The following is a 15,603-nucleotide window of genomic DNA, read 5'->3' as shown; positions in this document are numbered from 1 at the left end:
ATCAAAGGGCTGGTATCATTGTGTGTTGATCAATTGTGATAGACTTCACTCTTCTCAGCAATACAATGCTCCTAGTTCGTTCCAAAGGACTCATGATGGAAAATGCTCTCCAAATCCAGAAAAGAAAATAAAAGAACTATGGAATCTAGATGCAGATAGAACCATACCATCTCTATTTATTTTTATTTTGAGGTTTTTCCTTTTTGTTCTGATTCTTCTTGCACAGTATGACTAATGCAGAAATATGTTTAATGTGATTGTACATATATAACCTATATTGGATTGATAGCTGTCTTGGGGAGGGTGGGGAGAGAAGGGAGAAAAAATTGAAACTAGAAATCTTATAAAAACAAATGTTGCAAACTATCTCTACATGTAACTGGAAAATAAAATACTTTTATGGGGAAAAAAGGGCTGGTATCACTTGTGGAATCACTATTGTCATCATTTTTTAATGAATACTTTCTCAAGCTGTGTCATCCTTAACACAACCATTTGTAATAAGGGCCTCTTCTTAACAGAGGACAAAAATAAATAACTAATGTCAGCAGTGTGATGTGACAGCCACAACAGTTAGTGCAATCTTGAACTGTATAACTTCCAAGAATAGAGAAGTGATAGTCCCTCCCTACTCTGACCTCATCAGACCTCATCTGGAGTACTGTATTCAGTTCTTAGAACCACACTAAGGACCCTGGATAAGCTGGAGTGTCCAGAAGAAGCAAGCAAGAAGGTTAAGGGCCTTGAGTCCATGTTGAAGGAATTGGCTGATGGACCAATTGAAAGAATTGGCCATGTTTATCATGGAGAAAAGAAGATGCAAGGGGGTATGTTAACTGTCTTCAAATATTTGATAGGCTATGATTTGAAGAAGGAACTAGATTTATCACAACCAGGAACAATGTATGAAAGTTGCCAAGAACTAAATTTAGCCTTGGTTTCAGGAAAATTTTACTAACAAATTAGAATCCAAAAGTTGAATGGACTTCCAAGAAGAGGTTATGGGATAAAGAGGTCTTTTTCCTGAGAAGTCTTCTACCAAAAATTGGGTGGCTACTTGTCAGGTATATTTTAGTGGGGTATTCCTCATTTATAGGTCAGACTGAATGACTGCTCAGGTGACTGCCTTCCAATTCTTAAGTTGTCATTCAATGCTCATACAAAGAGAATATAAAACTTTTTAAAAGGCACATAGACTGCTAAAACTTCACTATACAAAAAGCATCTCTAACAGACTTTCCCTTTACATAATTCTCATTGTTTCCTGGTTCTATTTGCATCAAAATATTGCAGAAAAATATATTTTCTACTTAAGTATTTGTTGTCTCTGATGCTAAAATTTTTCTCTGGTTATTTGTTGTTTTGAGGAGGTGACCCTAGGGTTTCAAAGGCAATGCCAACCTGTGGTTGATATTATGAAGAAGAAAGAATTCCAGTACAGATACAGAAAGAGTATCATACAAGCACCAACTAAATTCAAAGACTCTTATCACCAAAAAAGCTTGGTGATGAGAAGGTGAATATTTTTGTGCACAGTCTGCCCTGTGGCTAAGCCACCTTGATAGGTGACAAAGTAAATATGAACTCATCAAAACTGCTGTATCTAGCCCAGTCCATGATCCATGTGCCATCCAGCCATCTACTCTGGCCATCTTGCCTTTTGTCCAGATGGGAAACCTCTCTCCCACTGGTTTTTCTACCTCCTATTCTAGTTACAGTAATCTAATCAATATCACCATTCTTTTGGAAAGTACATGTCAATTGACTGTCCAACTCACAATCCCTGTGACTCCCTAGATCAAAACTTCCTTCCCTGGCCAACACTCCCCTCCCAAACAGACTATAAGTTTCTTAAGAGTATCTGACTATCATATTAGCATAATGCCCAGCTTATTTTTGTTCAGTCGTTTTTGAGTTGTGTCTGATTCTTCATGACCTTATTTGGAGTTTTCCTGGCAAAGATACTAGGGCTGTTTGCTATTTCCCTCTCCAGCCCATTTTACAGATGAGGAAACTGAAGCAAACAGGGTTAAGGTACTCACCAAGTATCTGAGGCCAAATTTGAACTCAGGGAGATGAGTCTTCCTGATTCTGGGCTTGGGACTCCATCCACTGCATCACCTAACTGCCCTTACCCAGTACATATTAAGGGCTTAATACATTTTTGTTAAAATTCATTCATAGTGTTAAATGAATATATGGGAATCACCTGGATTTGATGGAGGTACCTTACTATCCAAAAGTATTTTTTATGAAACCCTGGGTTAACAGGAGCAAAATGTCCTTCAACTGAACTCCAAACTGAACCCAGATAGCTAATAGATAAAAGACCCTACCTAGTGACTTCTTTTCCCTCGGGATAGTAAGTCCCTATCTTATGGTAACATCTGGGCATCCTCATCCTTGCCAAACCCTTTTTTTGGAATCCTGTAGTCTTATCATGATGCTTCTGTATTTCCTCCATACTTGTTATAACTTAAATTGTTAAACTGCTTTTTGCTTCTGGATTGATTTCTGTATCATACTATTGAAACTGACAACGCCCTGTAATCAGTGGACTAAAACCATATATACGCTTAGAAATGGGGAGTCCCCGAGCTTCTCTGTTAGGAGGGAAGTCTCTACAGGAAGATGTTGTGCTTTCTTTCTTCTTGGGACAAAAATATTAAATTGATATGTTTTTTCTGTCTGTCAAAAAAAAAAAATTTTTAAGAAAAAAAAAAGAAAGATATGTTTTTTCTGTCTGTCTCTGATCTGGTTTTGTTCTGTAGGAGACATGTCTCTGAGTTGTTTTTGTTGTGTGTTTTTTGGTAGGAAATATAAGATATTATCATTTCTCTGATGTTTATTAATTTTGTAGGAGAGATTAAAGATAACTTCTCTGATCTGTTTTTAGGAGACAGGCAGATATAAAAACTATATTTTAATATTCAACAGTAGCAATAATACATTGGTGGAAGGATTAGTCACACTGTTGAATTTTTTAAAAATCTTTTGAAGTATTTGCTGTTTTTAACAAGTGTAAGCAGAGCACAGCTGGTTTTCATATTTGGTCACTTATCTGTGTCAGAAATTCTTAACAAAAAAGTCAGTCTACAAGACTGAGTACTTATTGTGTGGTGGGAGTGCATAATAATGGGAGGGGGCTACAAATAGATGACATGGTTTGCCCTGCCAAGACATAAAGATGCTTACAGTAAACTCAACTACAGCTACAAAGACACCTACAGTAAGCTCAAATGCAACTGAATTGGAGAGGGAGCAGATGCCCCAAACAATTCACTCAGTTGCAGACAAAAACTTTGGGGCAGCTAGGTGGCACAATGGATAGAGCACTGGCCTTGGATTCAGGAGGACATGAGTTCAAATCCAGCCTCAGACACTTAACACTTACTAGCTGTGTGACCCTGGACAAGTCACTTAACCCCGATTGCCTCACCAAAAAAAAAAAAAACAAAAAACCAAGCACTTTAATGAAACATTTAAACAACTCCTATTTAAATGTATTAATCAAAAGGTTTGTTTCCTACAAGCTTAAATTTATAACAAAAGTAGTTTGTAAAATGAAAAATGAGCTTGTTTTTAAAACAATAAGTAAGCATTCTAAGTCCATTCAAGTTATAACAGCCTGTTATGATTGTTGGAAATCACCTGTTGGGATTTTATTTATAAGTAAATTTGAAAATGACTTCTTTTTCAAAGAAAATAAATCATAAATTAGAGTCATACATTCAGAGATACAGTTACATGACTCGGTTTATTGCTTTTTTGGTGTATGTAATCTAGAAGAAAAAATACAGAGGGAAGAGAGGAAGGAAGTCATCATACACACACACACACACACACACACACACACACACACAAAACCCCTTTTAAATTAATTGTCGTTGCCTAAATCCAACTAAAGAGAATACTTATTAAAATTGAAATAAGTGATTAAGAGCTAAATAAATTATTAAAACTTACTTCTTGGGGCTTGGGGCAGCTAGGTGGTACAGTAAATAGAGTGCCAGCCTGAAATCAGGAAGACTTCTCTTCCTGAGTTCAAATCTGGCCTCAGATACTTACTCTGGGCAAGTCACTTAACCCTGTTTCCCTCAGTTGAGGCAAAAAAATGTAAAAAATGAGCAGGAGAAGGAAATGGCAAACCACTCCAGTATCTCTGCCAAGGAAATCCAAATGGCAACATGAAGAGTCAGACACAAAACAACAGCAACAACAACAGGCTTTTGATACCAAGTTGATCCAGAGTCTTAGAATCAGGTACCAGGGTAAGTAAGAAATATCTACTGTATCCTACACTCACTAGATATTTCAAACTGAAAGTTCCATCTTAAACTCAACATGTCCAAAATAGAACTCATTACATTTCATGCAAACCCTCCCCCTCATCTAACCTTCCATATTTCTGTCAAGGGCAGCACCATTCCAGTCATCTGGGTTCACAGCCTCAAGTTTTTGAGGAGTCATCCCAGTCTCCTCACTCTCCTTCATTCCACAGTCAATCGGTTGCCAAATCTTGTCAATTCTGTCTTCTACATCATCTCATACTTCTGCCTTCTTTTCCCACCCCACTCACAGATTTCTCTTAGTCAAATTAATTTAGTCTCTGTGTTCCAACTTTACCACTCCATAACACTAAGAAAATGCTGTATGAGAGGCAGTATGACATGGGGACAGAGCTGATCTTATAATTAAGAAGACTTGGGTTCAAATCCTTCCTTTGACACATACTGCCTCTGTGACCCAGAGCAATCTCATTTTGCAAGGCCCTGGGAAACTCCAAAAATGTAAGTTCTACAGAAGATGGTACCAACCAAAATTGGTTGAAGGAGTTTCCTTATTGGGAGTTCCCTATCTTACATAAATCACTGGTGAAGTCCAAAAAAATGAAAATAAAACTGAAATGCTTTGGATTACAAATCAGGTCCATATATAAAGCCAAAAGGAATAAGAATACTGAATGATTAAATGTTTACTAAGCAGAGAAAGGACACACTATATTATTTTTCCTGTTAAAAAAAATCTTTTAGAATCTTTTATCGATTTGTTTCATATTTAAAATTAAGTACCTAAAACTTTGATCTTGTGCTAACTCACTTCCTAATTTTCTCCTTCTTTATCCTCGGTCATGCAGCCATATCACATAGTGTGGCTATCTCACACATGCTGCCATTCCATTCATCCCAACCCCACATTCCCTCCAATCTTTATAGCCTCTACCCATCATTGTCATTGGGCTCTTTGTAATCTTTATTCCACTGTTAAACTTCACTTCATCCTCAATCTCCCCTTGTCATATTTTTTCCACCTCAACTCAGACTTTTCCCTAAGGATTCCACATCTCTAACAGCTCCAACATCAGCTACATCTTTCTTACTTCACTTGCCTCATAGGACACTTCCAGATCCTTGTTCTGCAAATACTGTTCTATAACCTCTCTTTACTTTGAAGTACATGCCATCTGACTATAAACAATGATATCCTGACCCTTGTCTCTGTCACCTACTGACTTCTAGAAACTTTCTCACTTTAATCAAAGTTTATGGCATCTGCATCACAGTCTTCCTCTTGATCCCTTCCTCAGCCATCATTAATAAAGGTTTGAATATCCACTGATGACACCTCTAAAACCTTGATTTCTTGGACTCAACTCCCAAGACCTTCAATACACTTGTACTACTTCAGCTATTATCCAATGTAGTCAAAGTTTAGACCAGACCAGTGTTCAAACTATTTCACTTTCAAAATCCTTACATTTCTAACCATGATCTTCAATCCCTCCATCTTTTCTACTCCCTTTATTTCCCCACACAAATTCATAGGAGCAAAGATTGAGATCTGGAAGGGCTCTCAAAATCCAATACCATAATGTTAAAAATGAGGAAACCAAGACACAAGTTAAGTGATTTATCAAGGGTCACACAGCTAGTAAAGTAATAGAGGTATAATTTGAACTCAGGTTTTTCTAACCCCAAAATCCAGTATTTTATCCATTATATCTAACCTAGATGTCTCTTCACCCTAACATAGCCTTTAGTTCCACTATTCAATTAAACAAATTCAATTAAATTCTACTATGGTCAAAGTAGAGCAGCTAGGGGAAGCATAGAGTGCCAGGCCTAGAGTCATAAAGACCTGAGTTCAAATACAACTTCAGACACTTACTAGCTGTGTGACCCTGGGCAAAGTTACAACTTTGTTTGCTTCTGTTTCCTCATGTGTAAATGAGCTGGAGGAGGAAATGGCAAACCATTCTAGTATCTTTGCCAAGAAAACCCCAATGAGGTCACAAAGAGTCAGACACGACTAAACAACTGAACAACATGTTCAGAGCACTTCTGTCTGCCATGTATTGACCATAATCCTGATGTTAAAGTACTTTGATGATTAAACAAATATAAGTTATTATTACTGTTACACTTTCTACCCCTGAATCTCTTGACCTTTTGCCATTCTCATCCTGCTAACTCTCAACTTAGTGTAACTCTACTTAATACACTCCTACTTGAGGTAGCTATGTGGCACAATGGATAGTGCATTGGGTCAGGAGTCAGGATGACCTGAGTTCAAATCTAGTCTGTAAAATGGGGGAAATTAATAGCAGGGTTTGATGTGATGAATCAAACAATATTTGTAAAGTACTTATATATAGCACTAGATGGCTTCGCCTTCTCCATGGTAGGTGAAGGATTTCCTGTCATTGGGGCCATATCAACCCTGAACCTGTATTCAGTCCTTACTCACTTTGGTGAAGACAAGAGGTAACCAGCAGAGCTATTGAACTTGTCCTGTCCTTGAAGGTGTGGCTGCCTGGGTAAGTAACATGACTTAAAAGGGAAAATACTAGTGGTCCAGATTCAGATTCGTACTTTCTATACAGCTATGTTAGATTCAGATAGGAAAGGACAACTCCAACTCTCAGGAGTCATTTCAAAATGCAATATTTGTAATGGGTTACCACCACTACCAGAGGCCAGTGGTGGGTGAAAAGAAGGGTCCAGAGGCCAGCAGCACAAGTAGCAAAACCTATAAGAAGAAATAGGGGAGGGGCAGCCTGGGTGGTGCCCTGGATTCAGGAGGACCTAAGTTCAATGTGACCTCAGACATTTTGATACTTACTAGTTGTGTGACCCTAGTCAAGTCACTTAGCCCTCATTGCCCTGCAAAAGAAAGAAAGAAAGAAAGAAAGAAAGAAAGAAAGAAAAGAAAAGAAAGAAAGAAAGAAAGAAAGACAAGAAAGAAAGAAAGAAAGAAAGAGAAAGAAAGAAGAAAAAGAAAAAGAAATAGGGGACAGGGGAAATAATCCTGGGTGGAATGGGGAAAGGGGTTCTCTCTCCGAGTCCCACTGGGGTAAGAAATATCTGTAGGATGGAAGAGCTGGTCTCTAGGGATCAGCTGAGAATGGGCAGAAACAAGGTGGCATAAAGAAGCCAGGAAGCTGCCAGAGCTTTCCTGTGTTTCCCTCAAAAACAACATTAAATCAAGCGTCTCGACAGATTCTGGAACTACGGAACTACAAGAAGTAGAGATAATTTAGAAGACTTCAGGAAAGGTCCTGTCTCACCTGGGTGAAAGGGGAGGGGCAGCTCAGCAGACCTTATCGGCAGCTGGATGCAGCTGCAGCTCAACTTGCTGAGAGGGGGGCAGTTGAGAGTGGGGGCAGCTGGAGAGTGGTAAGAAGCTTGCAACAGTAACCCTGTGCCCCAGGAGACAACGCCATCTTTATAATTTACAATAGGCTACAATATGAGTAAGAAACAAAAAAGGACCTTTTCATTGACAGCTTCTATGGTGAAAGGGAAGACCAAAACTCAAACTCAGATGAGTAGGCATTTGTCAAAATGCCTACAAGGGAAGACTCAAGTGGGAAGATGATCTTATCTCAAGACCAAAAAGCTTTCTTTGAAAAGCTCAAAAAAGGCTTTAAAAACAAAATGAGAAGGGCAGCTAGGTGGTGCAGTGGATAAAGCCCGGGCCCTGGAGTCAGGAGGACCTAAGTTCAAATCCGGCCTCAGACACTTAACACTTACTAGCTGTGTGACCCTGGGCAAGTCATTTAACCCCAATTGCCTCACTAAAAAAAAAAAAGAATGGAGGGAAATAAACGGTTAGTAATCTTAACTGTGAATGTGAATGGGGTGAATTCTCCCATAAAACTGAAGGGAATAGTAGAGTGGATTAAAATCAGAATCCTACATTATCTTGTTTACAAGAAACACATTTGAAGCAAAGAGATACGCAGAGTGAAGGTATGTAACGATTGGAATGATGCTACCTGCTGGAGACTTACTGTAGAAAAGTTCTACCATGAAAGGAAGGTCTTTGAGGGCAAGAACAAGCGTCTTTTCTTTGGTGTCAGGAAGTGACGTTTGCTAGTGGGAGGAAGAAGGAAGAGACTGGTGCTCAGTCTCGGTCTCTTTTCCTGGGGACTCTGGTGGAGAGCGGAGCTAGAAATGTGCTCTCCCTTTAACAGATAGGAATCTAGGCCTTTTCTTCTCTCTTTACCAAATTCTTATTCTCCTTAATAAATGCTTAAAAGTCTAACTCTTGCTAGAGCTTATAATTTATTGGCGACCACTCATTAGATATTTTAGACAGTTTAGCTAGAATTTTAGCCCTTAACAAGTAAAAGTTTGGAGCAGAATATACTATTGCTTCAGCTGAAGTCAAAAAAGCAGGGGGTAGCAATCCTTATCTCATACAAAGCAAAAAGCAAAAATACATCTGAATCAAAAGAGATAAGGAAGGAAACTGCATCTTGTTAAAAGGTATGATAGAGGGGCAGCTAGGTGGCATAGTGGATAAAGCACTGGCCCTGGATTCAGGAGGACCTGAGTTCAAATCCAGTCTCAGACACTTGACACTCACTAGCTGTGTGACCTTGGGCAAGTCACTTAACCCTTATTGCCCCTCAAAAAACAAAAACAAACCAAAAAAGGTATGATATATATGTAATAAAGTAATATCAATACTAAACATGTATGCACCAAGTGGTATAGCATCCAAATTTTTAGGGAAAAAATTAAATGAGTTACAAGAGTAAATAGATAGCAAAACTATACTAGTAGGAACCTGAACCTTCTACTCTCAGAATTAGATAAATCTAACAACAAAATAAATAAGAAAGAAGTTAAAGAGGTGAATAGAATGTTAAAAAAGTTAGATATAATAGATATCTGGAGAAAACTGAATGGGGAAAGAAAGGAATTTACCTTTTTCTCAGTAGTACATGGCACATATTCAAAAACTGACCATGTATTAGGGCACAAAAAAGTCAAATATAGAAGGGCAGAAATAGTAAATGCATCCTTCTCAGATCATGATACAATAAAAATTACATGTAATAAAAATCCATGAAAAGGTAGACTGAAAATTAATTGGAAACTAAATAATCTCATCCTAAAGAATGAGTGGGGTCAACCTGACACCTATCAGATTGGCTAAAATGACAAAAAGGAAAATAATAAATGTTGGAGAAGCTGTGGGAAAATTGGAACACTAATCCATTGTTGTGGAGCTGTGAACTGATCCAACCATTCTGGAGAGCAATTTGGAATTATGCCCAAAGGGCTATAAAGCTGTGCATACCCTTTGACCCAGCAATACCACTTTTGGGTCTTTTTCCCAAAGAGATCATGGAAGGGGGAAAGGGACCCACATGTACAAAAATATTTTATAGCTGCTCTTTATGTGGTGGCAAGGAATTGGAAGTTGAGGGGGGGTGCCCATCAATTGGGGAATGGCTGGACAAGTTGTGGTATATGAATGTAATGGAATACTATTGTGCTGTAAGAAACGATGAGCAGGAGGAGTTCAGAGAAACCTGGAGGGTCTTGCGTGGGCTGATGATGAGTAAGATGAGCAGAACTAGAAGAACATTGTACACAGTAACATCAACATTGAGTGTTGATCTACTGTGATGGACTATATTCTTCTCACCAATGCAATGGCACAGAAGAGTTCCAGGGAACTCATGATGGAAGAGGATCTCCAAATCCAGGAAAAAAAAAAAAAAAAAGAACTGTGGAGTATAGATGCTGAATGAACCATACTATTTCTTTTGTTTTTGATGCTGTTGTTTTTTTTCTATTTTGAGGTTTTTCATCATTGCTCTGATTTTTTTCTCTTATAACATGACTAATGCAGAAATAGGATTAATGTTATATATATATATATAACACACCTATATCAGATTACCTGCTGTCTAGGGGAGGGGGGAGGGAGAAAAATCTGAAATTGTAAAGCTTGTACAAACAAAAGTTGAGAACTATCTTTACATGTAACGGAAAAAAAATAAAATACTTTATTAATTTTTTAAAAAAAAGAATGAGTGGGTCAAACAACAAATCAAAAACTTCATCCAAGAGAATGACAATAATGAGACAACATACCAAAATCTATGGGATGCAGCCAAAGCAATGCTTAGGAGTAATTTTATATCTCTAAATGCTTAGATGAATCAAAAAGAGAAAGAGAAGATTAATGAATTGGGCATGCAAGTAAAAAAGCTAGAAAAAGAACAAATTAGAAATCCCCAATTAAATACTAAATTAGAAATCCTGATAATCAAAGGAGAAATTAATAAAATTGAAAGCAAGAAAACTATAGAATTAATCAATAAAACTAAGAGCTGGTTTTATGAAAAAGCCAATAAAATAGATAAACCTTTGGTTCATTTGATTAAAAAGAAGAAAACCAAATTACCATGTCAAAAATGAAAGGGGTGAATTCACCACCAATGAAGTGGAAATTAAAGCAATAATTAGGAGCTACTTTGCCCAACTGGATGCCAATAAATTTGACAATCTAAAAGAAATGGATAAATATTTACAAAAATACAAATTGCCCAGGTTAACTGAAGAGGAAATAAAATCCTTAAATAGGCCCATTTTAGAAAAATAAATTGAACAAGCCATCAATGAACTCCCTAAGAAAAAATCTCCAGGCCCAGATGGGTTTACAAGTGAATCCTACCAAACATTTAAAAAACAATTAATTCCAATACTATACAAAATATTTGGAAAAATAGATGAAGTCAATAGAATTGGCTCAAGGAGGGAATAACATACACACTCAACTGGGTGGAGTAATCTATCTAACCCTGCAGGAAAATAGGAGGGGAAGGGGATAAAGAGAGAGGGGCAAAAGAAGGGCAGATTGGGGGAGGGGACAGATAGAAGCAAATCCCTTTTGAAGAGGGATAGGGTGAAAGAAGATAACTATTAGAGTTAATATCATGGGGAAGGGAATAGGATGGAGGGAAACAGTTAACAACAGTAATCATGAGAAAGAGAAAAAGGGGGAAAATTGTACAAAAAATACATATGGCAACTCTTTGTGGTGGCTAAGAATTGGGAATCAAGGGAATGTCCCCATCTCTACTCTTTGAAATCCCTCCATATTGTTGGACAATATGGTTTTGAGATCCTTTCCGCCTAGGTTGCCATGGATAAAGCCTGGAGTCAGGAAGACCTAAGTTGAAATCCAGCCCCAGATGGTTATTACCTATGTGACCCAAGAAAAGACACTTAACCTCTCAGCCTCAGTTTCTTCATCTGTGAAAATGAGGATAACAGTAGCATCTACCTATCGAGGCTGTCCTGAGAATCAAATGAGGTAATAATTCTAAAGTACTTAGCACATTGTCTGGGACATAGTAAGAGCTACATAAATGTTAGCTATTATTGTTGTCATCATCATCATCACCCCACCATCATCGTCATCTACAAGGTCCAGTTCCAGTGCTGATTTCTTCTTCCACACCAGCCATCTTCCTCATCCTCCTCCCAGCAGAATTTGGACTTTGCCAACTCTGATATGAATATTATCAAGACCTGGGTTCCCAATTGGTAAGTCTTTGCCTTTTCTTGCCTGGAACCCAGGTCACCATATAATTCCCAGCAATTTCCAAACCAGTGTTTACTTCCTGCCTTGTGTCCAAGACTCACCTGATTAGAATGTAAACTTGAGAGTAGATACCGTCTTATTTTATTTTATTTGTAGGCCCAATGCTTAACATGGCACCGGATGTACAGTAAGTGTTCAATGAACAATTTTTCATTCATTGATTATATTTTTCCTGATCCTATCTTACTCTGAAAAATGATCTCTCCATCAAATTTCTCAAACCACTTTGTACCTTCCCTTTGAACTTAACATACTCTCTTTGTTTCTTTGTCTTCCCTACCCCCACCCCAACCCCTACTACTAAATGTAGTCTCTTTCATATCCGTGCATGCCCAGAATTTAGCACAGTGCTTTCCTTGCATAGCAATCAGTGGACATTATTTATTAAGCACCTACTATGTGCCAAGTGGTTGTACTAGGTATTGAAGATACAGAAGCAAAGGTAAGGGCAGCTAGGTGGCCGGGTAGATAGAGCACTGGGCTGTGGAATCAGGAAGACCTGAGTTAAAATCCTGCCTTGGACACTTGACACTTACACACAACCCCAATTACCTCACCAAAAAACAAAACAAAACAAAACAGAAGCAAAAGTAAAAACAGGTGCAATGAGATTAGGGAGATGGAACATAAACATATATTTGTTTTTATACTGGACCTATGATTTCCATTTAACCACTCAGTGCTCCCAGGCCAACTCAGCTAGGTGGTAGAGCAGATAGAGTGTTACTTCTGGGATTAAGAGGTTGTCATTCAGTTGTTTCAATTGTATCTACTCTGATGAGTCTTCCTAACTCCAGGCCTGGCACTCTATCCACTGCACCACCTAGTTGCCTAGTTCTGTGACCCTAAGTAAGTCATTTCACCCTGTTTGCCTGTTTCTTCATCTGTAAAATGAGCTGGAGAAGGAAATGGTAAACCACTCCAGTATCTTTGCCAAGAAAACCCCCAAATGCAGTCATGAAGAGTAAGACTCTACAAAAACAACAACAAAACAGATAAAAGATAATTTTGAAGGGAATGTACACATCCCACAGATATCCAAAAAAGCTTTGTGTACAAAACTTGGAGCTTGAGCTCAACACAGAAAGACAGTAGGGATTTTGAGAGATAGAGTTGAGAAGGGAGGATGTTCCAAGTGTGTGGGGTGGGGGTGGTGAGAGAACTGTCAATGCACACACTGAAAAGGTGGGTAATGGAGCACCATGTATGAAGAATGGCATTAACTAGACCACTTGATGTATGTGAGTGTGTAGGTGAATACCGTGCAACTGGAATGTAGAGTAGACACTTAATAAATGTTTGCTGAATTTATAGAATTCTTGAAAATAGCAACTTATTTTAAGTGGACATTAATGAAAGAGCACTAAAACTCCACTCCATGCTATTAAAGAATCAGGGGAATAATATTGAAATATATGATTGAGTTTAAGGTTCTATATGCTCAATATAAAGTTTCTTATTGCCCTGTATTTACAGGTCAGCTTAGGTCAAGTAACCCTCAAATTGTATTTTCCTCTCAATCTCGATTATTCCCTCAGATGTGTACAATCTATAATTAAGGTGCATCTTAAACACTTGTACTTTCACTTTCTAGTTTAAACTAAGATCGTGGACCTCAGAAATTAGGACATCATGTCCTAAACCAAGAAACAGATTGATTTTAATCCATTAGTATTTTAGCAGAAACAAGCTAAAGGAACTTGGGGTCAGCCTTCTTAGTCCTGGCCCTGCCACTAGGCTTGACCTTAAAGAAATCAAGGAATTTCTCTTTCATCTTATACATGAGGAAACTGAGAGTTGTATTCACTCATCTCTCTGAGTTCTTCCATACGTGAAGTCCTATGATCTATGCTATTTAACTCAAAACACATTAATGAAATGAAGCCCTGCCAGCCTATGAAGAAAAGGCATGTGTGTGATCTGGGTTTCACTGTAGTTCTGTGAGCAGCCCCCTTCAGTACTGAACGCACAATAAAGCAAAGATTTTGTCTTTAATATTCAGGTAAAAGTAAGGACAGCTACAGTTTTGGTCCTGGCCTTTTCAGCCTTATCAGTACCTTCCAACAAGGGAAAGCTAAGTCTGTGGCAGAATGTTTAGTTCTCGAGAATCTTACAAGTTTTAGATTCATTCTATTGAAAACCTTCCTGTCTACAAACAAAGACATCTTCATCGAATTATCGACAGGACAGAGCCATTAAACACGTGTGTACGTACACACACACACACACACACACACACACACACACAATGCATTCCAACAATCTTTCCCTGAAGCCGGCTTCCTGTGGGGTTTCTTTCCACATTCCCCCCCACCACCACCACCCCCTAGAGTTTAAGACTGTTCACATGAACTTTAAAAGGTCCATTGTTTCCTCCCCAGAAAACTAGATGAAAACTACGATCGCGACAAGAGTTCCAACAACCCGCTCTCAAGGAGTGGATTCACTTCAAGGAGAGTTCAATTATTCCTAATCCCGAAAAGAAGGGCGCCAGGGAAGGGGGGCGGAACGGGTCGAGTTGGGGCGGGGAGGGGGTTATTCATTCACCCGGAATCTCCAACGTGCTCCCTCACTACTCAGCCGGGCAGGCTGCGGTTGACTGCTGGTGAGCCGGCCGAACTCGCCGCCAGTTCTGTCTACACAGTGAACCCCAGCGGGGTAAGGCACCCACGGAAAGGGAACGGAGACCACAGCTGCTTACCTTCCTTTCCCCAGTTTGGCGTCGAGCAATTCGGGTGTCTAAACCGCGGCAGTAAAGACAGACTGGGTTGTCGTCCTCCTCCCCCTTGCCCCGGTTCTGCTTTCCATGGCAATGGAAACACGTTGAGCTCCAGCTGCTGGGGCGGGGGGGGGGGGGGGGGTCGGGGGCTTGCTGCTGCTGCCAGTTGCGTAAAAGCAGCAGCAGCAGCAGCCTTTGCCCCGTAGGTGAAATACTTTCCACCGGAGAGTGACGCTCCGCTGCCTCCCTCCTCCTCCAGCCCTGAGCCTCAGGGTGGGGGCGGAGGGAAGGGCCAAGGGGGGGCGGGGGGGGAAGCAGGGGAGAAAGCCAGCAGTCGGGGCCGCTCTTTAGCCGGTGGCTACACCTCTAACTCCTTTTTCCCCTCCTTCCCCTTCAAAGGAGGAAGAGGAGGAGAGGCGGTGCTGTTCGGCAGGGCAGCCCGGAGCCTCTTCGGGGAAAGGCCAAAGCCTGGGCGTCCCTCGCAGCCGCTAGCTGGCCGGCGGGGCAGCGCCGAGGGACAGAGCTTGGAGCTCTAGCAGTGCCGCGGCGGTGGCGGAGGCTGCTGCTCTCTCCCTCCCCGCCAGCCTCTCTGCCTGCTGGGCGCCACGGCCCGGCAGTGCTGGGCCGGGCCGGGAATCGCGGGTAGGGGCGGGAGAGAGGCTGGGAGGAAGGGGGAGGAGGCGGCGCTTTGGACACCAAAGGGGCGGTGGTAGCTCCGGGCTCCACCCGCGGGTTCAGAACGCCAGGGTAGGTGAGAGCCCCAGCGCCGCTAGCTGGCTCACTGCTCCCAGCTAGGAACAGTTTCACTCGGCTGCACAGCAGCCCCTGGTGCCCCGCCTAACCCAAGGACCTTCCCACCAAGCTCTGGGAAAGGAGGCACTGCGTTCCATTTCCCACCGGGGGAACTCGCTGCCCCTTTTCTCAAACCCTCATGCTGGGAGTAGTAGGGAATTACCGCTGCTCTCCCCGACAAC

General features: G+C 40.4%; 1 protein-coding gene across 1 annotated transcript in view; it reads right to left on the bottom strand.

Moving 5' to 3' along the window:
* Positions 1 to 14,730, bottom strand: part of CEMIP2 (cell migration inducing hyaluronidase 2) — a 102,336-nt gene extending 87,606 nt beyond the window's left edge. Inside the window, exon 1 of the mRNA XM_043976624.1 lies at positions 14,612 to 14,730. The gene's annotated coding sequence lies outside the window, so the exon portion shown is untranslated. The remainder of the gene's footprint in view (positions 1 to 14,611) is intronic.
* Between the last annotated feature and the right edge of the window lie 873 nt (positions 14,731 to 15,603).

The sequence above is a fragment of the Dromiciops gliroides genome, chromosome 1, assembly GCF_019393635.1.
Source record: "Dromiciops gliroides isolate mDroGli1 chromosome 1, mDroGli1.pri, whole genome shotgun sequence".
Lineage (NCBI taxonomy): Eukaryota > Metazoa > Chordata > Mammalia > Microbiotheria > Microbiotheriidae > Dromiciops > Dromiciops gliroides.
The sequence above is the reverse complement of the archived record's forward strand: the minus strand, read 5'-3'. Positions and strand labels throughout refer to the sequence as shown.